The following is a 17,684-nucleotide window of genomic DNA, read 5'->3' as shown; positions in this document are numbered from 1 at the left end:
TAAATAAAAATAGATCAATGTTAACTACACAATCAACTATGTATAATTCAAGCATTCAGAACCCAAAGATAAAGAAGGATGGAAATATGGACCATGGTTGACTTAGGACAAGAACTCTGCTGTCTCTAAATGATTAGGGATTGAACTAAACAGAACTGTCAAATAGTGGACAATTTACTATACTGTCCTGTCTTTTTAAAGTGGTTATTGGGGGTAAAAGTAGAATAACAAATTTAATATTTAAAGACTTATGAACTGTGTGGCCTTCCAAACACTACTCTTGCAATTATCTTTTGGATGCCAGGCCTCTCCTCCAGTGCATTTTAACATAAAGGAAATGAGTTTTCTTAGTCTTCAGATATCTTTTATCAAATAGCTGCTAATCAGTCTCTCTTATGAATACTACATCAGTAGTACTCAATGAAATCCATATAAATCATTCAAGTAAAATTTATTAAAATATTTGCTGTAACATGGAGACCCATGTTTAACATCAAGACAAGAATTCAGTTATTAGCTTCAAATAACCTACTTTAGAGGTTTTCTCCCACAAAGTAATCAAGTAATTTAGTGCTTTTATTGGAGGTTTTTTTAAAAAAATACATTACATGAATTCTTAACTGTCCCACCATTGTTTTGATGATTCAATTGGCCTTTCAAAAGCATGTCTACTCAACTGATTTTAGTAATAAGTGGACAGAAATAACAAGAAGATATCCATGTATCCACTATTCCTCTAGAACAGATGTAATTCTAGAAAGAGAACTGAATAATAAAATGCAGGATAATAAATTGAAATTCTGCACCGAAATTGGGAAGTGATATGGGAGTGGCCACTTTACGATGAGCATATAAACATTTGGCAGATTTTAAAATGTATGAGAACACGAGCCTAAGCAGAGAGGTCAGTGTAGAACATAAGCCTTTCAATATTCATGATAACTTAGTGCAGTTCAGGAAGCCTACAGAACTAAGCACTTCAGTAACATCATCCAGGGGAAGGATTTATGAACCTCCTCAAAGGACAAGGATTCCAGAAGACTGGTGATTAGATGTATAAATCACATGAAAGTAATGTTTTTAGTGTTTCTAATTAGATAATTCCCATATAAGATTAGGAACTGGAAATGAAGAGCACTATGAAAATCACAACAAATTCCACTATCACAGGGTTATGACTCCCAAGAGCAGCAGATGAGTTTTCATGAAATCACACATCCCTGCAGAGGTTAACTCTCTAAGGATCAAGAATTATTTTTATTACCAAATAAGGATCCTTTACACAGCAGAACTAGTTTGTAAGTCACTGGTTCAAAAAATAGAAGTAAATGAGTAGACTGGTGGTTTGAACAATCACATTACAATATAAATGAAAATACAAATATGACTGATGTTGGAAAATTTAAAAATCCTGGAAAACAGAATAAGGTAAAGTGACTATTAGCAGTGTCAGGAGTAGAATATTATCGATAATATGTAATTAAGACCATTAATGTGTATATTTGTGGGTTTTGTGCTTTATGTTCTTCAGAAGGCATTACAGTGGTTCAATATAATAATAGGATAGAATTAGGATTTGAAATCATATATGTTGTCCCCTTTTTAAAAGAATATTTTGTAATAGCAAAACATATTTAGGAGCTGACTAAATAATTAGCTAATTCTACTATACTTGTACATGCCATATATATATATATATATATATATACAACATATATATATATATATATATGTAAAATAATGTCTCAAAACCCCTTGCCAAATGGTTTTGAGCCAAATTGTTATCAGTGATTTCCCTCGGTGCAATTAAAGGAGGTGAAGGAGGGAAATTTCTTTCTCTACACATCGTACATAAAGTGTGCCTTCCTTTATATGCTAGGTACATAGGAAACCTGAGCATCTACTGAGCACTTATGGCATAACAAGCAACTCCCGGAAGAACTGAAATCATCTCTATGCTCAGCGCAATCAAGACGTGATCAAAACTTCCTGGGAAACAATCTTACAAATATCTTAATAAGGAGGAAAATCCCAAGGAATGTTCCCCCCCACAGTTCCGGGAAGCAGAAAAGCTAAGCTACTAACTCTGAAAGATTACTTTATTTTCCAGAAATTGATGGTTCATATTTCCTGCATAAATTGAAGCAAGAGAAACTTAGGGCATTTGGTTCTTGTCGGCTGCTGTTAGATTGCAGTCTCTTTTGGAGAGAGGACATTTCTACCTTGGAGTTCTTAGCACTCTTGTACAGCACAGGCATTTCAAATTCAATGAAATGGTGAAGAACTCCCTAAGGAAAATTATTACCCTAACCTTCCTTCTGGATTATTTGCTACTTGACAGATTCTGGGAGACAGGGAGTCATTGTCTTGGGTTGTGTATCCATTTGTGATATCTCTACAAGCTTCAGTGAACAGCTGCAAACAATAGTAACAACTGTGGCTCTGGGTAAACAAAATTGCTCAGAAAACAAAAGACAAAGATATGAGCATGGGTTGTGGACAGTTCAGTAGGGATAGAGGATGGCGTGGGTGAGAGTGTGATAAGACAGCAGGGGGCGAGAATAATAGGAATTAATTTTATACATGTGTGAACTTGTCAAAAAACAAAATTAATTAGTTTTTTAAATGTAGGCAATCCTCCACTATACACATGCTGCCACAACAATCAGTCCCACCATGTGCAGTCCTTGGTTGGTGGTTGAGTCCCTGGGAGCTCTGAGGGTACTAGTTAGTTCATATAGTCCTAATGGGCTGCAAACCCCTCAGCTCCATAGGTCCTTTCTCTAACTCCTTCATTGGGGACCGCGTACTCAGTTCAATGGATGGCTGTGAGCCTCTATATCTGTATTAGTCAGGTACTGTGAGAGCCTCTCAGGAGATAGAGGAGTGTATACAGAAATTGTGGTACATCTACACAATGGAGTACTACTCAGCTATTAAAAACAATGAATTTAGTTTGTACTTTTAACCTACCTATTGGCAACGAAAAAAATAAAAACAAAGAAAAGAAAATGTAATTAAAAATTAAGAGAATATGAGTCAGTTTCCAACTGCTGACTGTCTCTGATAATTTCATTCTTTACTTCCTTGTTCCAGTTCTTCATCTGCCAAATGCCACACAACTTAACTTACTTCTCAGAGTTGTGAAGTTTTTGATGCTCTCTTGTCAGTAGTACATAGCTGGAGTTTTCACCTTTAATTGTGTCTACCTTCACTATCATTTTGTTGCTAAATAGATTTGTCATTTCTTTTTAATAGAGGTCCCACATAAGTCAAACGTTTAAAGTTAACTATGTAATATTCTTGAGCTGTTGACAGCACACAGTACCATGATCATAGCTACATAATCCACTGTAGGAGCTCCATGTTTAGAGACATCCCTTCTCGTGTTAAAAGTCCAGGCTGTTTTTGAGAATTTTATGTTTCCATATGACGTCTTTGTCATTGTTCAATACTGATGTTTTCATTACTTATATAACATTTTTCTATTCTTCTCTCATATATCACTATATTAGAAAATCTTTTATGCCTAGGCCAGGGCTTCTACCCTGCCTTGACCATTGAGGTCCCAGATATAAAACACACAAAGCCTTTCAATTCACAGTATGTCTTGGGCAGTACAATTATCTGAGCAGCTGCCAACGCTCCATGCTGTTAGAATCTACTTTCCTATTGCTAACCCTGAGTTATTACTTACTGTTTACTATGTTCTATCTGTGCTGCTCTTAGCTCCAACTGGGCAGCCCTCTGGGCCATGATCTCCCCTCTCTTAACCTACAGCCACTTCTCTTCTCTTCCTGCACATTCTTCTTTTACCCTCATGATGGCTTTCTTTTCTCCTCTCCTGGTGTATATATTATTTCCCCTCTCTATGGCCTTTCCTCCTCTTCTTTCTGCCCCATGTCTTGCCCTCCCCATGCTTGCTCTCAGAAAATAGCAGGACTCTCAGGGACATCAATCAAAAAAAAATGGCAAGAAGTACCCTCATAGAGGCAAAGGAGATGGAGGAGAGGAGGATGGGATGGGGAGTTTGTGGAGGGGAAACTTCAAAGGGGGATATCATTTGAATTGTAAATAAATAAAATGATTAATTAAAAAAGGAAGCTAAAATAAGACATGCCATCACACAAAGGCTAGATAAGGCAACCCAGTAAGAGGAAAAGCATCCCCCAAGTAAGCAAAGAGTCACAGTCAGGCCCTACTCCCACTGTTAGGGTTGCCATAAGAACACCAAGTTACTCAGCCATAGTGAATGTATAGACAACCTAGGTTAGACTCCTTCAGGTTCTCTGATCTCTCAAGTTCCTATGAGTCATAGTCAGTTAATTCCATGGGCCATGTTCTCATGCTGTGTCACTGAATTCTATAATTTCTCCATCCCACCTCTCAAGAAGGACTCCTCAAGCTCCACCTAATGTTTGGCTATTGTACTCTGCATCTGCCTCCATCAGTAACTGGATGAAATCTTTATGGTCTCTTTGATGATGATTATGCTAGGCTCTGGTTCCAACATACTCTGCAAGCAGGACAAACTATAGGCTGAATGTGTTGTGGCTGGGTAGGTGTCCTAATCCCTTTACTTGAGGCCTTGTCTGGTTGCAGAAGATGGCTGGTTCATGCACTGTGTTCCCCATTAATTGGAGTCTTTTCCAGGATTACTTTTATAGATTCCATGGAGTTTCCATTGCACTATATTGGGCCCTCCTGAAATGCTTGCCAATTTCAACTGTTTCTCCCAGTCCCTTCTCCCTCACTCCCCACAACCTCATTACTCCTGTTTCTAACCTTGCTCACCCCTAGTCCACCTGCAAAATCTATTCTATTTCCCCTTCTTAAAGAGATCCTTGCATCCCTCTTGAACCCTCCTTTTTATTTAGCCTTTCTGGGTCCGTGGCCTTTAGCATGATTACCTTTTATTTTAAAGCTAGTAACCAAATATGAGTGAGTACACACATTTGTCTTCCTGGGCCTGGGTTACCTAACTCAGGATGATATTTTCTAGTTCTATCCATTTGCTTGCAAATTTCATGACATCATCATTTTTAATAGCCAAGAAATAGTTGACTGTGCAAATACACCACATTTTCTTTATTCTTTCTTTAGTTGAGGGACATGTGGGTTGTTTCTAGTTTCTGGCTATTATAAATAAAGTTGCTATGAACATAGCTTCAAGTGTCCTTGTGATAGGATGGAGTGCCTTTGGGTATATGCCCAGGAATGATATAACTGTGTCTTGAGGAGTATTGATTTCCAATTTCTGAGAAACCACCACATTCAAAATGGCTGTACAGTTTGCACTCCCACCAGCATTGGAGGAGTTTTCTTACTCCACATCCTCACCAACATGAGCTGTTGCCTGAATTTTTGATCTTAGCCATTCTGACAGGTGTAAGATGGGATTTCAAAGTCACTTTGATTTGCATTTCCCTGATAGCTACATATGTTAAACATTTCTTTAAATGTCTCTTAGCCAATTGAGATTTCTTTGATGAGAATTCTGTTTAGATCTATATGCCATTTTTAATTGGATCATTTGGGTTTTGATACCTAGTTTATTGAATTCTTTATATATTTGAGAAATTAGATCTTTATCAATGGGGTTTTAGTAAAAATCTTTTCCCATTCTACTGGCCGCTGCTTTGGTCATATGGTAGTGTCCTTTGCCGTTCAGATTATCTCCAGTTTCATGGTGTCCCATTTATGAATTGTTGATCATAGGGCCTGTGCTATCAGTGTTCTGTTCAGAAAACTATCTCAGAACGTTGTGCCAATGTGTTCAAGGATGTTGTCACTTTCTCTTCTATCTGGTCCATTGTATCTGGTTTTATGTTGAAGTCTTTGATCTACTTGGACTTGAGTTTTGTGCAGGGTGAGGAATATGGATCTATTTGTCCCTCTACATGCAGACATGCAGTTTGACCACCATCATTTGTTAAAGATGCTTTTTATTTTCCATTGCGAATTTCTTAATAAAAATAACAGGTGTCCGTGGGGTGTGTGGATTTATGAATACAACTGTAATTCTATTCCTTTGACCATTGTGTCTGTTTCTATATCAATTATTATAGTAATGATTTTCATTACTATAGCTCTGAAGTCAGGGATGGTGATACCTTTGGGAGTTCCTTTACTGTATAGGGTTGTTTCAGCTATCATAGGTTCCTTGTATTTCCATACGAATTTGAGTATTGTTCTTTCAATATCTGTAAAGAATTGTGTTAGAATTTTAATGGGGCTTTCATTGAATCTGTAGATTGCTTTCAGAAGGATGGTCATTTTTACTATGTTAATCCTACTGATCCATTAGCTTGGGATATCTTTCCATCTTCTGATATCTTCTTCAATTTCCTTCAACAATTTGATGTTTTTATCACATAGATCTTTCAGTGGTTGGAAGCATAGCTAGTACCAATATTTAAAACTATTTTTTCTTAGTACTTTGAATATATCTTCTCAACTCTAGTATATAATGAGATGCCTACAATATCGATGTCCAATGACTCCTTGTATATAAGGAATAGCTATCTTCCAGCTGCTTTCAAGATTCTTATTCTATTTCCTTTAAAGATGTTTTATAGTTGTATGAAAAAATATATACTGCCACTGAACTACACCCCAGGTCTCTTGTTGACTTTTAAGAAATGTGCATTTTGAGTTCATTTTCTTTGGCTTTACTAAGAATTTGTAATGCTTAGATTTGTGTCTTTCATGAAATTAGGAATGTTTTATTTACCCATTTTCTTCTTTAATGATTCACACAGTATGTGTTTTCATCCACTCATGGTATTCTTAAAAATCTTCTTAGGGTCTGAACACTGTTTTTGCATATATAAAGATAGATAGAGATAGATAGATAGATAGATAGATAGAAGATAGATGAAAGATAAGTGGTTGGGTAGATAGATAAATAGATAGAAGATAGGTAAGATAGGCAGATAAGTAGATAGGTGATGGAGAGATAGATAGGTGGTAGGTAGATAGATAAATGAAAGATCAATGATAGATGAGTATATAGAAAGATAGCTATATGATAGGTGATAAATAGAGATAGATAGATAGATAGATAGATAGATAGATAGATAGATAGATAGATAATAGGTAAAAGTTCAATGAAAGATAACCAAATAGAAAGATATCTATATGGATAATAGATAGATAGATAGATAGATAGATAGATAGATAGATAGATAGATAGATAGGCAGAAAGACAGGTGGACAGTTTTTGTTCTTGTCCTTTAGACTAGGGAATTTCATCCCATCTTTAACTAATAATTTCTCTCTGCTCAAAGTTACCTTTGAAGCTATCAGTGAGTTTTTTCTTCTTTTTCTTTTAACCTGACTTGCTGTACTTTTCAGCTCTTAAAATGTAATGTTATGTTTCAGGGTTTTTATCTCCTTACATGCTCAGTTGTGTGTTCTTGACTTTGTCCACACATCTTCCTTCAGGACTTGCTCCAGGCCACTCTTGCTTATGAAAATTGTCTTCAAATCCTTTGCAATGAAACTTTATATCTACTCAACTATATTATCTTCAAACAGGCCATGTCTTCTGATCTTTTATACAGTTTGTGATTATTTTTGTGCCATATTAGAAACAGAAGTCTAAGCATGTGATAACTGAGTAAGTCAAATTTTCGTTCCCAACGTCTATTATTTTTTGCCCCTTTTTTGATCATTGCTTTAGAGTCTGTGTCTGCACGGAGGATCAATGTTCTCTAAACCTGTGCCTTTCCCTTGGCATGCATCTCTTACCTGACATATACTTTTGAATGTCCTGGTATGCAATATTTAACTCTCAAAAAGGGACAGAGAGAAAAATCAAAGGAAAAGGAAAGGGATTGTTAAACTTTTTAAAATAGCTCCAGCCTACAGGATAAAACTTGCAAATGCACAGGTATTTAAGAGGCCCATCCATATATCACCTGCTTCTCTGAGTACACTATAAGTTGAAAAGCAGCCACCAGGGGTCAAAATACAGATACCAATGTTCTAAGGATAGAATTACTTTCTCTACTTGGTGTCTACAAGTGGTATACATTACTCTAATACTGTGTGCATTGCTACCTCCCACAGGGCCAGGGTGGATGAGCAAGAGCGGTCACTGTGATAAGGGCCATAATTGACCAGAATCAATCCCAACAGTACATTAGTGTGGCAGCTGAAAGTCTTTAATGACTACATAGTTCTAAACTTGCTATATACATGGGATTGTTATTCCTGGGAGAAATTGTCATCTGCTGGCTTCCACTGCAGAGTTATGGATTCTTCAGCTTTGAAAAGTGTTTTAAATCAGGCACTATGGGACTCCTGATTTTTTTTTTTTTTTGCTTCTTCTGAATTTTGTTCTCTATGGACCTCTGTGTCTCCATATGAATTCTGAGATTATTGATTCTATATCAGAAAAAATACCAGTGGTTTATTTTTATAAGAATTATATTATAGCTGGAGGTGAATTTAATATCATGGATATTTTTACACAATTGAGTATTTGATATCATTTCCTGATGAATAGACATGGGAATGTATTTTCTTCCTTTATTTAAGTTTCAGTAATGTTTTACAGTATTTAGCATAAAGTATGTATTGCTTTTGTTAATTTTATATTTATAGATATTTCATATTCCTGACAGTCTTGTAAATGGTACACTTTTCATTTATTTTAGAAATGATTATTGTTATTTCATAAAATAGTTATTCTTTGGATGTTGATTTTGTAAATTGAAGCTTTGGTTAATATGATGCATATATACACACACATATATGTTTGTATGTATACATATATATGTATATATATATATGCGTGTGTGTATATGTATATGGCCATCACTCAATTTTTTTATATATCCTGGTTATTTATTTAGCTTTCTTCCCTCATTTCCTCCCTTGAAATTAACCTATGGGATTTCCTCCACCCATACATTCATGAACACTTACAAGAGGCTAGCCACCACCATTGCATGGGCCTCAAATTGAAGTATTGACTGAAAATACATTCAGTACACCATTTACTCTTATATAGATCAGGCTAGCAACAAACTCACAGAGATGTGTCTGCCTCTGCTTCCTGGGTATTGGGACTAAGGGCATGGAACACTAAGCCTAATATTTCATAATTTTTATTGTTAAAACTTTATTTACTTTCTTTGGAAAATAATATTTTAGTGTATTTTCATGCACATACACATATCTGCGTTAATAAGTTCTAATCAACTTGGAGGAGTTGAAGGCAGGAAATAATCAAACTCAGGGCTGAAATCAACCAAATAGAAACAAAAAGAACTATACAAAGAATCAACCAAACCAGGAGCTGGTTCTTTGAGAAAATCAACAAAATTGACAAACCCTTAGCCAAACTAACTAGAGGGCACAGAGACAGTATCCTAATTAACAAGATCAGAAATGAAAAGGGAGACATAACAACAGAAACTGAAGAAACCCAAAAAATCATCAGATCCTACTACAAAAGCCTATACTAAACAAAACTTGGAAAACCTGGATGAAATGGACAATTTTCTAGACAGATACCAGGTACCAAACTTAAATCAAGATCAGATAAACAATCTAAATAGTTCCGTATCTGCTAACAAAATATAAACAGTCATTAATAGTCTCCCAACCAAAAAAAGCTCAGGACCAGATGGGTTTAATGCAGAGTTTTATCAGACATTCAAAGAAGACCTAATATCAATATTCCTCAAATTTTCCACAAAATAGAAATAAAAGGTACTCTACCCAATTCATTCTATGAACCCGCAATTACTCTGATACCTAAACCACACAAAGACCTAATGAAGAAAGAAAACGTCAGACCAATTTCCCTTATGAATATCTATGCAAAAATATTCAATAAAATTCTTGCAAATCAAATCCAAGAACACATCAAAACGATCATCCATCATGATCAACTTGGAATATATTAACCACATGGGGCATTCCCATTCCTATAAAACCTCTATAGTCCATTGATGTTTTTGGAAAATTTTGGTACCTAATCTTTTGTAAGAAGTAGTTGTAAACTAACAAAATTCGTAGTCACTTGTTGTATATAAAATCCTTAGTGTTATAATGGCTCAATTGATACAGAGATTTATTTGGGGATGAGTCAGACTTTCTTAATTCATTATATTACAAAAATCCTGGCATTTGAACACCTGCATTCCTCCCTGGATAGTCTCTACTACTGACATTTAATACCATTGTCAGAAATCCTCAGATCTGGTTCAAAATCAGAGAGCTGGTTAGCAGAATGATCTCAACCTGATTTTAAAACTATATTATTACAAATAGATTTAGATATGGACAGATATACAGAAGGCCACTAGAGTCATGAAGGTCATTTAAACATACCATACACACACAGAGAGAGAGAGAGAGAGAGAGAGAGAGAGAGAGAGAGAGAGAGAGAGAGAGAGAATAGATACTTAAGGGAATAAATTAATAAGTAAAATGTTTTTTAAAAGTTCTCAGTTTTACAGAAGAAGGTATTGTACATGTCTGTTTTTATATGCAGAACTGAATTTTTATTTAATATTTGACCATTTATCAAGTTGCTTAAATTTATCTGTATATTTAAAAAGAAAGCAATGATGGTAATAGGATCATGTTTCTTTATATAAACATTTATGCCTCTATATTCCATTATATAGAAATATGTGGCTTTCACTTTGTCTATGAAACATGATATGAATCTATTGCTACTTAAAATATGTAATTTAGACAACAGTGAGAAAATACTTAAATATTGATGAAAACTTGCTCTGTCTTTTAAAATGAAATGTATAGATTCATAATATTTGAAAGAAATGTCTTTTATGTGAAAGAGTAATATGCTGAGTAATCATACAGGCAACTACAACAAAAAACAATGAAATTTAACCTGTCAGCTATATTCATCATGTGTCCCACAAGCATGTTATTATAGTATCAGAAAGACATCACGTTGAGCGGTATTGACACAAAGAAGTTGTTATTTGCATTGTGTCCATGCCTGTTTGCATATCACTTCTCAGTCTCTGTTACACAGATCCAGATTGAATAATAAAAACCTAGAATTACTTGGGAAATAGTAATTATAGGTTTCCAAGCCTGGATTGCAACCTCCAGCAGAAAGCTCAAGTGCCAACAGCATGATATCGCCATTCAACTCCCTCTCATATTAAGTTGCCTTCAGACAGTCAGCAGGCGAAATTAAAATCACATTTCTTAACATCTCCTGAAGCCCCTACAGTTTAATGCAGCTAGGCACTCCAGAGGACTATACTCCACATAGCAGGCTCCTGTGGATTCATTAGGGAATGAAAGGAAGCCAGTCGCTAAACTGCAGAGTTGTGTTCTTATTTCAGGTAAGGCCACCCAAGATGTCATATTAGCTAAGAAAATGAGATTTATTCAAATCTCTAAGGACAAAAAGATTTCACAAGCTATAAAATGCCCCACATGCTTGTTGGCTGACTTTTGGTAGAGAGTACATTGGTAAGACACAATCTTTAGGTGCTGTTAGAGGCGAGGGTGGCTGTGTAAAGAAGAGTAGGATGTGGTGACATAAAGATGACTTGTCATATGCATTGTTACATTCAGGAGCAACAAGTGATAGGATTTACTCTTCCCAGCTCCCTCTTACTACATGGAAGATAGGCTCCAACTCTACTCTCATCAAATTCAGGTCCATGGCCATGCTGAAAAGGGTAGCAGGTCCTGTTTAGGGAAAGGGTATTACCCTCTCTTTGATGTAGGGGTAAAGAAAGGGGAGAGAGAAAGTGCTGGAAATGTGGAGACTGAATCCTCCTGTTGTCAAGTCAGTATTTACTATGCCTAGAGGTACCCAAATGGGAAGATTGTTCTTGGAAAATTCAATATAGATTATCAGAGCCGTATTTTAGGACTAAAGACTGGAGCATATCTGGTAATTTAAATGTTCAACCACAATTTTATGGCTAGCTACAATCAACCATATTTAATAAACAGTAGTTCAGGATTAACTCCCAGTATTCGCCATACCACTGAACTTGTGTCCTTTTGAAGTACACCACAGTATCCTGAGTATACAACTGCAATTTGGCTATCCCATCAGTATATTCTGCTATCTCGTGGAGGTCAGTCATCCCTCTGGTTCCTAATAAACTCAGTTACCTCTCTATCTACCCCTTCCTGTGGCCCTGAGGTCCAAGATATGCACTACAACTATAAAATCATAACGATAGTAAAAGGCAATATATGGGCATCTTAATTTGCTCACTGCCCTATTACCTAGACATTGCGGGGGGGGGGTCATTTGTATTTGGCCCCTGTCTAAGAAATTATTTGCTATGTGAGCAACCTTGGCCCTGAGGCTTCTTGCTTTCAGTTTCCTGCCCCTTTCCTAACTGGAAGTGAAAAGATTTCAGCATACCTGAAAGTTAAAATAGCAAATACCATCTATCATGCTACAAATTCTAATAATTACTGGAATATATAATACCATAAAAAGATAACACAAAGGGCATACATTCATACATGTAAATAACTTGTACAGTCATAAATAACCTGGAAGAAGCATGCTCACACAACTTCTCAAATGCAAAATCTTTCTAAACATTTATAGCTAAATGACATACAATGGAAAATAAATTACAACTTGAAGAGTTAGAATAAACTGGATAGTGAACTCCAATATAAATAAACAAATTAGTAAAATGATAAGGAAATAATCTATAAACATAAAAGTTCTGAATTACTGGCTGTGAAATGGAATAGGACTGTCTTCATATTGTTCTCTTAGTGTGATTTATATGAGGTATAAATCGGCTTTTCTAATAATGTTTTGGAGCACCTAAAATCATCAATCAATTCATTGAATGGTGTTCTTAGCTATGTTTTAGTGTTCTGTGTAACTCCTGGTAATCCACCACATATAAAATAAAAGGAGTGGTTTAAGAGAATAATACCACAGAAGAATTCCAGTATGAAAAAATGATCACATAGAACTTTTGGTTAGAAGGTCACACAACTGTGCAATCATGTGAAAAGATAATACAATCAGAATCAATCTTCAAAATGAGTCTTCATGATCAAATCTTAACACATTTGAAAGCAGCTTAAGCTTCCTTCTAGGTCAGTGAGATTTCTCAAGAGAAAAACAATGTACTATTTACCATAGTTATTGCATTGTGACTGCAGGCACAACAAACTGGAGGAGGAAAGGGAAGAGGAAAGAAGAGGGGATGGTAAACTTGCCGTCACAGAGCGGGCAGTCAAAGTACTCATCCTGCAATTTCTGAAGCAGTGATATAAAAATCTTCAAGTGTTCTATGAAAAGATAAAACATAACCGATAAAGTCAAAAACTGGTATAACCATACTGAATGATTCTGGGGAGAAGACTTGAGGAGAGAAAGATTCAACTCTTAGTGTCACTCAGCAGAAAATCAACACACTGGGAGCAAGTCTACGCTGTTGGACATTCATAGGCAGTGATAAGAAGAAGCTGCTAAATAACAAAGCAGAAACAGTTACAGTGACTGGATCCAGCTGTTCTGCTTGGGAACAGGAGTTTGGAGGGGACAAGAATTGTTCCGTTCACTTATAGGAATGGTTAGGTTTTACTGGTTAGCTGTACCAGTACATGCTGATTTTAATGTTTAATGTTTTGTTTATAATTTGGTGTTGGCGTGTCTCACTTATGAGTGGCTCTAAGTTCAGCCCTGTCCTGCCCTAGAAGTCAAGGGATTTGGTTCATGGCTACTTACAATGTACATGCTACAGGAGACCTGTTTATCATGGAAGATGTCTCAACGCCAAAGTGTCCAACTTGTGGTCAAGCCACACTCTCACAAGGGACTTTGTGTGTACTGGCAGGTGCTATTGTGTGATTCTATCTGACCTGTATGCAGCTCATTTGAGCAAAGACAGAGATTCCTTAGAGAGTCTGGAGTGGAAAGGAACTAAACTCAGGTATATGTAGCAGGTTAGGCACAATTGGGAAATGGAGTGAAACTGAAATGCATGAAACATATATAAGTTATCTCTCTATGTTCCAGACTGATTGTGGCTTCTGTGGTAGGAGGTTATGGAAGTACAATGAGCTTGACAGTAGAGAGCAAGACAGAAGACTGGCAGAAATATAGCACTCTTTAAAATTCACTCTAGGATTAACCTAAACTCTAAAGAAAGTATTGCTACAAAAGGCAATGGGTTTATATCACTCGAATGTTGCCACTAGGTTTAAGTCATGGCCAACAACACTAGTAGGGTGTTGAGCTTTGAGCTAGTGTGTTAAGAAAGAGAGTATAAAAAACAACTACAAGTTGGGAGGGAGTTTTAGCCAGATGATCAGGTTTGACCACATTTCAAATCAGTTATGTTATACAAATTTATATTAAATATGTTTATGACAGCCACTTGTTGCATGATTTTTATTACTAATTGTTTAAATAACAAGGTCTAGTAATATATGTTATCTCAGAATGAGAGATGTCTATTTTATAGTATTCATAAGAAGAGACACATTATGAAACGTGGATGTCTCAGAATCATGAAAGCTGAAAACATACTCTGATCAGTATTTCATTGAACCCCTACAAGGAGCACAGACTGGATGACTCTGAAAGCTCCTAGGATGAGGACACAGCCCTGAACACAGGAGCCAGTGTCCTGGGAAGTAATTCTTGAGATATTTGGTGGCAGGAAATGAAAATGTCCTTCCCATCCTGGTGTTTAATCAGACAAGACTCAAGCTTCAAGTGGTTCTGGGAAATGTGACTATTTCATACCCAACATGCGAGGTATAGAACAGTTTGATAGAGAGATGAGAGTATCCACTGTTATGCTGTAGCTACCACGAATATAAAGGAAGATGATTTTTCAACCTTTTGTGATTTACCAATGAAAGGACATTCCTTAAGATAGGAGACAGTGGGCATAGAATCTATGACAAGTGAAAGTTATGACAAAATATTTCAACATTCTTTAAAAAATATCCCTCTACAATACAAAGTCAAAGATTCCAGTCTCTCCATTCGTAGAAGCTACTGTGGTATCATGAAGGTAAGGTTTTTTTTTTTTTTTTTCATTTGCAATTCTGATGCATATTTCAATTTAATTTAACTGTTATTGTCATTTTACTCAGTGTTTCGTGTAATATTGAAGTTAAATTGTTTCTGCGAATGCAGACAGCTGGCATTACTAATCTTGTTAGGGAAACATGTGCTTCGGAAGCTGCGGAAATGTTAACCTTTACAAAGATTTGCTGTAGTACTTGCCTTGCTCTGCACCCTAACTGAGGCTTGCTGGAGATCTTTTCCTGCCAGTACACGACATGGCAAACTTAATTATTGTTTTGGTCTCTATCACTAACTGTAGTTAATGTTTCTAGGATGTAATATTCTATTTGGCTCAGCACAAATGCACCAGATATAAAATAACATCTGGCCTTGGGATACAACCCAAGAGGCTGAAACAGGGTTGGTGAGCAGAAAATCAGGCTGCCTCAATCAAAATGTGCCTGATGGCAAGAAATAGAACCTGCTGCGGAAGAAGGCACATCTACATATGTAGCTCTGCCTCAAGACACACAAAAGGAGGTGAAGTTAGCTGAGAAGAGAATTGTTCAAGACATAACTTGGGATATAAAATGCAGGGTTTTTTGCTCACATAATTACAACAAAAAAAGAAAAAATAAAAATAATAGTGATCTACTAGTATATTTCTCACTGAGAAATGTAAATTCACTTGACCCTATCTTAGATCTTGCCACCAAGTTCCTTAACTTTGAAATTCAGACAAACAAACAAACAAAAATGAAACCCCACAAACTTATTCTGGACATGCTTTAGAAAATTACTTTGCATTATAAAGTTAAAAAATGAGTTGTTTCTCCAGATGTCACTAATTTCAGGATATATGGGGAAACCTGACTGAAAATACAACAATATTCTCTTCAGTAAGCCCTTAGACTAGATATTCATCCCTACAACCTACATGTGGGGAGAACCAACTCCACAACAAGGTGTCTTCTGATCCCCTTGAGTGAGTGTGTGCCTTGTGTGTGTTTGGGTGTGTGTGTGTGTGTGTGTGTGTGTGTGTGTGTGTGAGTGTGTGTGTACACGCACATGCGCATGTGTGGAATTTTTAAAAGTAACATTCACAATTCCCTCTGAGGCAGTCAGTGACTGTGACTGATACCTGAGAAAATTCTGAGGTGGGAGAAACAGTAGGAAGAGCCTCTTCTGTATTCCCCCTCATGAAGGGATGAAACAAAGGCATGCCTATGAGGAGCAAGTAGGACTCAAGCATTCCAACATTCTATTACATCTGAGAAAAGAATAACCATACTTAATTTTAGAAATCCACACTAAAATTGCTAATGTCCTAATCAATAATTTATGAGTTCTAATCTTTGAAGAAAATTTTTTACTAAAAATGTTTTTATAGATAAAGGAAGCCAGCGATGGAGAGTCACAGAAAGACTGACGACCAAGGACAAGTTCAAAGCCAGGTGCAGATTCACATCAGAACATCAGGAGCATGAACTACAGATGGATTTAATGTTCTAATTAAGAAATTAACAATGGTGATTTAAAAGCCCAAGTAAAGCTGCTTACGCCGGACCAGTTTAAAGCCTAATTATACAGGGGATTAGTCACAAGGACCAAGAGAGGTACAACTTGCACCCACCAATCTCTTTTATAACTGCAGACATCAAACAAGTGAAATATTAAAGGAAAAGAAACATTATAAAGAATAATTTCAAAATCAGAACGTTTGAATTAACTATATAGACCTACTGATAAATGGATGTAATTACTATTCTGATCTCTAACCCTACAAAACAGACCTGGAACATGCCTAAGTAGCCAGGACATAACACATTTGTTATTCAGGGGCTTTTCAAAACTGAGGTTTCTGAAAACACACTATTTTATTTTTCTTTCAATTTAAAAATCTGAAACCAATGTTATAATCTCTACTGTATTTGATAAATTAATCTATATTTAACCTTTCATTTATAATCTCCACACAATGTTTTTAACTAACAGTCTGTTTTTCTAAATGTTCTACAGGTGCGATCCATACCTTTAGAGCAATACTCTAACAAATATAGCTAAATTTATTGCTGCCACTAAAGGCGAGAAGGCACACTCAATCTCTGCAAAACTGTTGGAGGTACTTAATTCTCAGTACAGCCTTAAACTTGGAAATTTGGTATTATTATGCTGTACTTTTAGGAAACTTTTTCAAAGATGGAAGAAATACCTAGTTTGTACTGGATTTCAGTTCTCCATGTCTACCCTAAATGTACTCTATGGTCTCAGGAACCCCTGATGGGGACAATAAACCTAATCTAGTGTAAAGATCCCAAGTGGTTAGCTCCTATTTCCAGTCCACAGGCTTTCCTTGCAGCTACACCTTCCTGGTTTTATCCACATTTGTGGCATTTTTAGCTAACAATTGCTCTTTCGGTTTGAGCTATTATTGTTTGGTTGGTTTGGTTTGGTTTGTGTTTTGTTTTGTTGGGGTTTTCTTGTGTGTCTGTTTGGGTTTTTGTTTGTTTGTTTGTTTGTTTGTTTTGTTTTGTTTTCCCAGACAGCTTTTGAGTGGCAGGAATTAGCTAGTTATCCTGGTAACTTGAAGTTTAAGGAGAATATACTAATTGTCTAGGAAAGTCTGGTGCTGTCACCCGCGCTAAGATGGGCTCTGCCCCCGTGAGTA

At 36.2% G+C, this 17,684-nt stretch overlaps 1 protein-coding gene and 1 long non-coding RNA gene across 7 annotated transcripts in view; one reads left to right on the top strand and one right to left on the bottom strand.

Annotated features, from left to right (window-relative positions):
* Positions 1 to 17,684, bottom strand: part of Spag16 (sperm associated antigen 16) — an 871,212-nt gene that overhangs the window by 528,452 nt on the left and 325,076 nt on the right. The window lies entirely within an intron of this gene.
* LOC116088539 lies at positions 4,387 to 16,719 on the top strand. Its single transcript, XR_004117918.1, has 2 exons — positions 4,387 to 4,558; positions 16,407 to 16,719. It is a non-coding gene; the product is annotated as an uncharacterized LOC116088539 (long non-coding RNA).

The sequence above is a fragment of the Mastomys coucha genome, unplaced genomic scaffold (assembly GCF_008632895.1).
Source record: "Mastomys coucha isolate ucsf_1 unplaced genomic scaffold, UCSF_Mcou_1 pScaffold14, whole genome shotgun sequence".
NCBI classification, from domain to species: domain Eukaryota; kingdom Metazoa; phylum Chordata; class Mammalia; order Rodentia; family Muridae; genus Mastomys; species Mastomys coucha.
This window is presented reverse-complemented; position numbering and strand designations above follow the sequence as displayed.